The sequence below is a fragment of the Amblyomma americanum genome, chromosome 7 (genome assembly GCF_052857255.1).
Source record: "Amblyomma americanum isolate KBUSLIRL-KWMA chromosome 7, ASM5285725v1, whole genome shotgun sequence".
Lineage (NCBI taxonomy): Eukaryota > Metazoa > Arthropoda > Arachnida > Ixodida > Ixodidae > Amblyomma > Amblyomma americanum.
The window spans coordinates 75,301,145-75,310,614 of record NC_135503.1 but is presented as its reverse complement, the minus strand read 5'-3'; the positions used below and the strand labels follow the sequence as shown (position 1 = coordinate 75,310,614).

Sequence of the window (9,470 nt, the reverse complement as noted above, 5' to 3'; positions counted from 1 at the left end):
GCGGTGAATGAAAAGAGGTTTGGAGGTCCCCCCCCCCCCCCCCCCGGCCGGATAACAAAGCAGAGACTTCGCTCAAGATGGGGGTGACTTGACCCCTCTGCCGCATGCAATGGGCGATGGGTCACTGTTCCGCCAGACTTGAAGCGGTACGTGTTAACAGTAGGGCATTGGCCTCGCGTGATACGCTAGGAAATGCGATGCGGTACTGTCGGATGCTTGTAAACGCGGCTTATGTGTCATTACACGACAATGATGCCTCTCTAGCACTGCTTCTGTTATGCATACGAACCAGGCACTCCGCAGCTGATATAGCACCAGACGTCAGCTGTTCGTCATCCACTCTCACTACTGATCCAAACTGCCAAGCATGTTTTTTCCTTATAAGTTAAAGAAGACTGCCAGAGGAGTCGTGCTCATGCCGTATTCAATACCCGCAAAAAAATTTATTCACATCAAAATCCCTTTTCTGTCCACAATACATGTTTTCATTATCTATTCTGCACCGTTTCGTACAAAAAAAACCTACCCAAACTTTGACCTCAAAAACATATGAAGAACAACAGTAAGCTAGCAAGGATGCATCAGCTGGTATATAGTCTGCACTAGAAAAGCGGAAATCCTTTGAAGCACGCAAATTTAATAGAGCTGCGCTGTGAATGGGCGGTTTTTGAAGATTTCTTCTAGTGTCATTTGAATTGAAAAGTGTGAAAAATTTCAAAAATCAGTAAAAGACGAACATACCTATATAACTGATTGCAAAGCTTCATTCGCCACTTTGAGGCATTCGAACAACGAGTATCTCTTGTACCACAGATTTTATTTGCCTTACATGCGTGTGTGCATGTTAAAAAATCACATTCGTATTTTTTTTTCTCTTCACTGCGTGGAACAAGTTACTGCTCAACTGCGCCACAAATGCGTACCAGGGCGCTTCATGCCCATGGCGCTGAACACCACGACAGATGAAGAAACGACAGCTTCAGCATGTTTTCCTCTTTGAGCAAGGCAGCACAACTATCAGCTGACACAATGGCTTGTTTAGGCGCTCAGACAAAAGAAAAATAAAGCAGAACACCGAAAACACCAACCCGTCTTGTTCGGCAGTAAACCCTAATTTCGGTACGCCTGATTTCGCTTTCTCACATCAGCCTTCGTACGGAAGCTCAGGGTGTTGACCGCCATAGCTCGCAATTAACCCTCCGGTCTCATCTGTACTGCGGGGTAATGTGGTTTGCCACTGCCTGCTGTAAGGAAATTTGGGCTTGTATGTGTTCTTTGTTCTTGGCCGTGTTGCTTCGGCAGACGCGTCGTGTATGGGCAACGTAAATTAACCAGTTTTTACCTTACTACGTAAAGACAGCGCTGACTAGTACCTTAATGTGAAAAAAAAGAAGTAAAAAAGGAGACACTAGCAACCAAAAGGGGCTCATTTTTCTTCGTCTATGTTGGTCTTGCTCCTGACCAGACCATTGTACGGTGGCGAAGTCGACGTTTATCGCGTGACCTTCTGACACTGATCGGCAATTTTTTCTCGTCCTCTCCTTGCTTGCACTCAGGCATGTCTATTGCCGGCTTACGCTCCACAATGCTTGTCGACTTCAACGTGTCCTTACTGTACTTTCTCCTTCTAAAGCGTAAACAAGGCCGCCTGGCGCGACACAGGGAAGAAGACGATGAAACTATCCGGGAAAGGCGACGATGAGAAGAGCGTGAAAACTGCAATGGCCGTTCGTTATTTCTTCTTCTACTTTCGGTCTTATTTGCTTTCGCAAGTTGCGCAAGTTAGCGCACAGCGCGAAGCACTGTTGATTGGAAAACCGCACATACCTGTCGTCTTACGCCGCCAGTACAACCGGGTGATAAACGCAAATTGCAAATTACTACACTGCAAAAGTAACGAATTCGTGACGGCACGAGAGACAGCCTATGAGAAGCTGTACTAGGTCATAGCAGGAGCTTATCAGTTCTTGCCTTTGTTCTGTACCGACTCAGCGATAGCGTCGCTTTGAATTAAGTGTTCCCGTATGTCTTGATTATACCCCATCGCTTGTTGCAAGGATACGAGATGTCTCGTGCGGTGGCCGGCGCGTTCCAGGAGCAGTACAGCGAAGAAAAGGCAGAAGAAGCCATTGACCAGCGGCGGCGTCAAGAAGCTACTGGACCAGTCATGTGTAAGTACTTGATGCGAGCCTCCATTACGCTTACAAGGTGCACATGTTCCTCTGAAGCATTTCGCTGAGCTAATTCGGATGTTTTGTTTTCTTTTCTCTGATTTTTTTTCAGCGAGTCTAACCACGTCGAAGGGGTTTATCTTTGTGGCTTTTGTTTACGCCGTGAGTATCTGCGGGCTAAGCTAAATCTCTAGTTAATATTACGCGTTTACCAGCCAGAACGACTTTGGAAGAAAGGCCCCTGCAAGCACAGGCGTAGAGAAATTGGCGCTGCGCGTTCCCTACTGTTCCATATAGAGAGAGTATCGCGCTCAAACAAAACTCAGGCCACTCATTAAGTTTAATTATCTCTTAACAGGCTGTTTATGAAATGTGGACCATCTCAGCAGAAGCGAAATAAACTTGCTGCGCGGCGTCTTGTTCATAAAATCATCTCGCGACGGAATTAATGAACTGTACGAAATAAAACAGTAGACCACATTAACTCGCAATTTTGACAAGTCTGGAACGGGACACAAGCAGCTAATCTTTGTCACACGTAGTACTTTCAACCGAACGGTGTTACAAAAAAAAAGCAAATGTCCTCAGAACCGGTTTCGGGATATGAGAGTCAAATACAGTAGAATGTCATCAATTTGAGCAAGCTTAATTGGAAGGTCCCGTTTTCCCAAACTGACGTTGTTGCCCCGTCAACATTACGTGTATTAGTGTCGCATATTGCGATGCAGGCGCTTGACACCACGAAATATGCCACACCACAGCTTGAGCCAAAGCTCGGTAATAATTTTTGCCGGAAGGAAAAACCATCTTATTCTCTTTTCCTTCTGAGCCATTGCCTGCCGTTAGCACCAAATTATTTTGGAACAATGGAAATCTCCCCCGTTTTACAGTTGTGCACGGTGTTTCCATTCAAATATGCTTCCCTTGCTGTAGTTATTCATTAGTTTGCACGGCACAAGATCCAAAGAAGGTACTTGGTCGGTTTTTGGTGAGTTCATGAGTGTTTTCGCACCAAACCTGACATGGTTATTACCAGTCACTGGCTACAAGTTTATAATTGAATGAGGCGTCTATCGGTTATAGTTTAAAATTTAACAATTAACACTGACTTAATCACTCTAATAGTTCACATGAATCACCTGTTTTCTGACGTCTACCTGCACTTGTATTACTATGCTGCAAAAAGTCTCCCTTTACCTAAAAAAACAGTTGTTAAAATTAGTGATCGTCCTATCCCTGAATCACCATGTATACCCATGTTTTCTTGGTACCTGGTTGTTTAGGTTTGTACGTGTTTTTGTTGTTTGTTTGATTTCTCACCCCTTTCAGGGCCCTTATATCGGTCTTTGCTTCCAGTATCAACAGAAGGAACGAGTTAGCGACGAGCTGCGTTCCTTTGATAAATCGGTTACAAATTGGGGACAGCGAACGCCAGGGGACCATACGGACATCAACGACAAAATGTATTGCGCAAAATATGGGCAACAATCTCACGGTAGAAATGCTGCTAATGCAGCCCTCCTTTTTAATGAAGGAAAATCATATTTCTACATTCCGTGTTGTGCGATAAAAACTCATGCAGTTAGGGAAGAGTCCTACTTTAATCTTCTGTTAATTCCCAGATTCATGGGAACTCTAAACGTTCGCAACAAGCGTTCATAGACATCAGAAGCTGCGTGCGTTTTAGTCGCTCGCTTCGAAAATAGTAAAATTGCAGTTGCAGCGCCCTCAGTTCGCCGAACTTACACCCGTGCCACGCGCGCACAAGAAATTGCAGTAAATGGTTATGGCCTTAAGTTTGTTAATGCCATTATTTTCGGAGTTGGTGCTACACGTCCACATTTAATGTCATTACACGAAAGTCACGAGGACGATATTGCTTGCAAGGCAGTGAAAAATTTCACCTAAATATAAAACAGTGCTAATGAGCACTATATCTCGGGAATGTTATTCAAGTGCAGTATGAAATTATTTCGCAGAAAATACCACTGTTTTGGCTTAATTCGAAAAATTAGTCATTGACTCGCGTGTCAGCACACAAGTCGAGAGTATCTGTCAGAAGTTCTAGAAAAAATGGCGCCCTTCGCATCAAAAATGCAATAGGCCTGGCTCATCTGACTGAAAGTTATGAATTAACCATTTACTACTGGTAAGGAAGTTGTTACTAACAAAGTTAGATGCTTTTCTGCGTATGGCATGGGGACGAGAGTACGCATTTGCTCCGGCGGCGAATGAGTTGTGGCAAACTCAGTAGGTCGTGAATGGCAGTAAGGCTAATGCCATTAAATTTATGAGCATGGCACAGCTCGAATGCATTCAAACTTAAGGCAGTAAACACTTAATGGCGTTAAGTTTGTGCGTGTGGCACAGGTATTAAACTGACATTATAAAAGGATTTTATCACCCAGGCGTACTGCGCCAAGAAAGAAGGCAACACGGGCGCTTGTGTCGTTCTTTTTTTTATTGTGTACAGTACGTCTGAGCGCTAAAATCCTATTATAATGTCTGACAACCAACTAGCCCGGCAGATAACTCTTTTGAACTCATACTGATTTTTGCGAAACGATTGCTAAATACAATGAGAAAGACAGGAGTCGAGAGGCAAGAACGGTGTCCACCGTCGTCTTTCTCCAATTTAGCTCAAGCGGCAACCGTCTACTTCGCCGTGACTCCTGTCTACGGGCTTTTGCCAGTTTGCCAGTCGTGTGAAAGCTGGAACAACTGGAAGCCCATGGACGGCATCCGGCGCCCAGTTGCTTGAGTTAAGGCGGAACAGAAGCACTTGCCATTTTGCGCTTAACCAGGCCAGGTAAATGCAGTGGGTGCAGTACGTTACTTTTCCAATTCATTGTTGCCTGGACGTTCCTCAAATCTACGAAATTAAATAAATGGTTTCTCTTAAAAAAAAAGAAACAGCGTACAGGACAGGACAAGAAATAGACAACTGGACGAGCGCTGACCATCAACTTACGTATTATTTTGAGAAAGCGGGAACATTTAGGCTTTGAAGGGTTGGGAACAAATATAAAAAACAATACTAACAGGCACAACTCATCATAAGAAAGGGAGAGGGAAGGGGCGTGCTGCGCTCAACTGCTAACAAGGGGCTGAAGACGTGTGTGGTAAGAATAAAAACCAGAAAACACAAAAACAGAAACAAGAGGACCAACAAAAAAGTTATGTAAACAGCGACAACAAAAAGGCTAACGTGCGGCTTAACGCGTGTCAAGGAACTGCAGCATATTAGCCTTTTCATATATAGTTATTCAGCCCTTTAGCTTTTTTTGTTGTCGCTGGCTACAAACCTTTTTTGTTAGCCGTTTTGTCGCTGGTTTTGTGTTTTCTTGGTTTTATTCTTGCATGCCCGCAGCGTCCGCGTTTTTGCCTAGCGTGTCTGCACAATATGTACGCCGTCTTATGCTTATCCCGCTGCCCAATGTGCCGGTCGCAGGTGGCCAACACATTTGGTATCATGGAGGCGATCGTCATCAGTGCAGTTCCCAGCGTCCAGGACCTGCCCTATCCCAGACGTGAGTCTTTTAGTGTGCACACATTCACGTCCGCTGTTTTGTGGGCGAAATCCTGCTCACCGTTTACAAGCGTGTGGAATTAGCACGCACCTCTGGCGAAAACAGCGAATTTTTTGCCTGACATTGTCGCCAGCCTTCTCGCATATATGGCAAGAGAAAAGATCTCGATTCTGCAGAACATTCCTCGCGATAACATCGACGAACTTTGAGTCGATAGAATTCCAGTGAAATTCCGCTGAACATCACCACAAAATTGTTTCCAACTGACAGTCCTAACTTGGATCTCGCGACTGTTGCTCACGTGATACAGCTGTAACGAGGCTGTCTGTGAGATGCGGTGGAGTAGGACAGGGTTGCCTATTCATGGGGCGGGGTAGATACGGGAGGGAAGGGACGTGGACGCTCTATATATGCCATTGCAAAAATTTCTTTAGACAGTCTATAGACTGTCCATACAATTTTGCCTATAATGTCTATAGATTAGTCCTAAAGTCTATAGGCGATACAAATCCTATAAACAGTCTATAGACCACCTATAGCTCTATGGTAGACTTTTTTCTGCAGACAGTATACATACTATGAACTTACAAAAGAGAGTTTCTATACAATGTATAGATCATTTTCAAAGTGTAGGACACAGAGCTCAGAAAGTGATTTTGTGGCTTGACTTAAGATGGCAGGTGCGTGCGATTCCTTGCAAATTGAACAGAGGTTAGAACGTTTGAGCGACGATAAGAAGGGAAGACAGTGAAGTCAAAGTTTCAAGTCCGCCCGCAAGAAAAGAAGCGACAAGAACTGCCCTCTTCGCTGGACGGCAGTCAAAGAATGAGTATAGAGTGGATTGGAAACCTGCAAGACTAAGGAAAAATGGCGAGTCGACATGGCTGTTCTCTAAGCCAAGAAGCTTACGATGTATTATGAAAATGGCACGACAAAGGGAGGGTATATATAAGCTCGTTTATAAAACTAAAATTTGACATAAAGAGAAGGATGTGCTGAAAGTTTACACTCTTATTAGTTATGTAGTTTTGTTATTATTTTATTCAGATTATTTGCTGAATATTTACAAAACTTCATCAGTCGAGCCAGTGCCTGCCGCAGTAGTACAGCTGTTGTGGCGTCCTCCCATTGAACACGAGGTTGCAGCAAGTGTTTGTGCACTACGATTTCTGTGGACGTTGAAAAACTCCAGGTATTGTAAATTCCCGTAATTTCCGCTTTAGCGTATGCGGTCCCTACGCGTTTAGAAGCTGAAATTTTGTGCTTTGCGGGCTCAGGGACTACACTGTTTTTTTCCGCATCTCCGAATGTTGCATAAAATCCTCTGAGCCTATTTTTTTTCAAGTTTTGTGAATCTTGCACTTTGCGTGTACATACATTTTTATCCTCTGTTGCGCACCTTTCTCCTGCGCAGTATGTTTTGGGCTTGGACAATCTAGTAAAAAGAATTTTTTTTCAGGAAAATTTGAGCCCAGCGGACAATACAACATGTCAAAACTGCACACCGAAAATTACGGTTATTAGCAGCCATCGAATATGACGTGCCTCTAAGCTAAGACGTAGCTCAATGGACACGTAGGATTCCCCCCCCCCCCCACACACACACGCGCGCACGCACACGCACACGCGCACACACACGCAGACGCACACACACACGCACACACACGCACGCACACGCACAGAGAAAAATTCGAGATCTTTCGTGACGCCCGGCATAAAGATATGAAAGTGACAAGCCTACACAGTAAACAGAAAGGAGTAAACAGAGAGTAAACTGTCCTCTAGCGCTGTCACTTTCAACGGAGTTCTCTAGAGGACAGCTTACTCTCTTTTTACTCCCATATAGGGGTATTGGTTTTTACAGTGTATAGTACACTTCCCTCCCCTTTTCGCAACTAGAAAAAAAATAAGCGCGCTCTTAGTTTCGTTTCGACCACGTGACCAGCGAAAACGCTTTCTCGACAGCAGCCGCATTCCTTTCTACCTGTACCTAAATAAGTCGCGTCAGCTGGAAGACGCAGTTTTAGGCTGAGACAACTCTGAGCTTAGCTGTCGCCTTTTCAATGATGGTTGTCTGCTTCCTCATGCACGGAGCTTAGACTGTACATGGGGACTCCCGGATATTCCTTTGTATAGAACGAATCCTAGAGTGGGTTGACGGACACGGGGGAAGTCTTTCGCACTATACTTTTCTTTGCCGTCGGCCATGGACTGCGCGGCCCGAAATGGGACGTCCGCCGAACGACAGCCCGCACTGCACATTCTTCCACAAAGTATTTCGGCGGTGTACTCGAAAAGTTACGCTTCGGGCTGCCAGCCAGAAGTTCCGTAGTTTTATCTCCCGCTCGAACACGGTGTCTTTCTTAATTTTTTTCTTGGTTTTCCTAGTCTATTCTGGACAACAGACACCCACCAGAGAACTACTGTAAGCTGTCCCTGGCAGAACAATTAATAGCATAATTATCAGCTTACTACGCCCACTGCAGGACAAAAGACTTCCCCTGTCCCTCCAAATAGCCCTGTCCCGTGTCAACTGCAGCCATCTTATCCCCGCGAACTTCCTAATCTCATCCGCATACCTGGCTCCTTGCGGCCCACTGCTAAGCTTGCCCTCTCTTAGAATCCAGTCCGTTACTCTAAGCGACCATCGGTTAACCTGCATCGCATTACACACCCTTGCCGACTTCTTGATTTCGACCAGGTCGTCATTAACTCGCGTTTATTCCCTAACCCATTCTGCTCTCTTTCTGTCTCTTAACCTTACACCTATCACCTCCCTTTCCATAGCTCTCTGTGCTGGCCTCAGTTTAGCTTCAACCGTGAGCTCAGTATTCAAAGCGTTCCATAGGGTAAATCCAACTGACCTGAGTCCTGCAAAGGGTATCCGTTACCTGCAACTAAGCAAGTCTCTACCGCAATGCATACTGCACACGCGAATGTGTGTCACGCGTCGCTGGTATATATAGATACTTGCTCGGCCGGAGAGCCAGCTGACCAGCACGGCGGACGCGCGTCCTTGTATACGCTTAACGGCGGCGCCCGGGAATTCGAAAGTGCCGGTCGAAGGCTAACTGGCGGCGCAGCGACTAAATAAATAAGCGGCCAATTTACGACCCCGGCCGGCCATAAACGAGTTAGCCCAAGCGCGGCGAGACGCATTGACTGCGTGAAACTTTGACGAAGCACGGCCCATTGTGTCGCGCCCTTCTCGTTAGTTTCGCACGACACGCCATAGACAACTCGCTAGATTCCGCTGAAGCAGTTCGCGGTCGAACTACTACGCCCCCCCCCCCCCCCCCAAACCCCCGCCTCAGTTTAGTTGGCGAGAAGGTAAACGGGAAGGGTACTGGAGGCTGAATTGTGGGTCACGAACAGTATACCGGTCTGGTTTCCATAGTGTATATCTGTATATGAGACTATCTCCAGGGTAAGTGGCGTCGTAATAGTGACATGCTGGTCAATGAGAACTTTCAAGCACGGAGCCAGCAGCAGTCATGAAGAGCTTAACGCTCCCCAGCCAAGTTGAGTAACCAGGTCGATTGGGTTACTCAGGTAACTGCTTTACCCAGGCTGTTTCGTCCAATGTTACCTGCGGTCACGATAATATGCGGGCTGCGGCAGTGTACGCTTGCGAGGCTACTCAGGTTAACGCAGATGCCCAAATTTAATAAATGGGTATTATCTTTTGTTCTATTTTATTTATTTTTGCTCACTCTATCTTCACCTGCCAACCTACCACCACCGGGGAAATTTCTTCCCTCTTGTTTCG

General features: G+C 45.7%; 1 long non-coding RNA gene across 1 annotated transcript; it reads left to right on the top strand.

Moving 5' to 3' along the window:
• The first annotated feature begins 2,105 nt into the window (after nucleotides 1-2,105).
• LOC144097230 (uncharacterized) lies at nucleotides 2,106-5,701 on the top strand. The gene is made up of 3 exons (XR_013306959.1): nucleotides 2,106-2,171; nucleotides 2,284-2,333; nucleotides 5,623-5,701. It is a non-coding gene; the product is annotated as an uncharacterized LOC144097230 (long non-coding RNA).
• The last annotated feature ends 3,769 nt before the right edge of the window (nucleotides 5,702-9,470 follow it).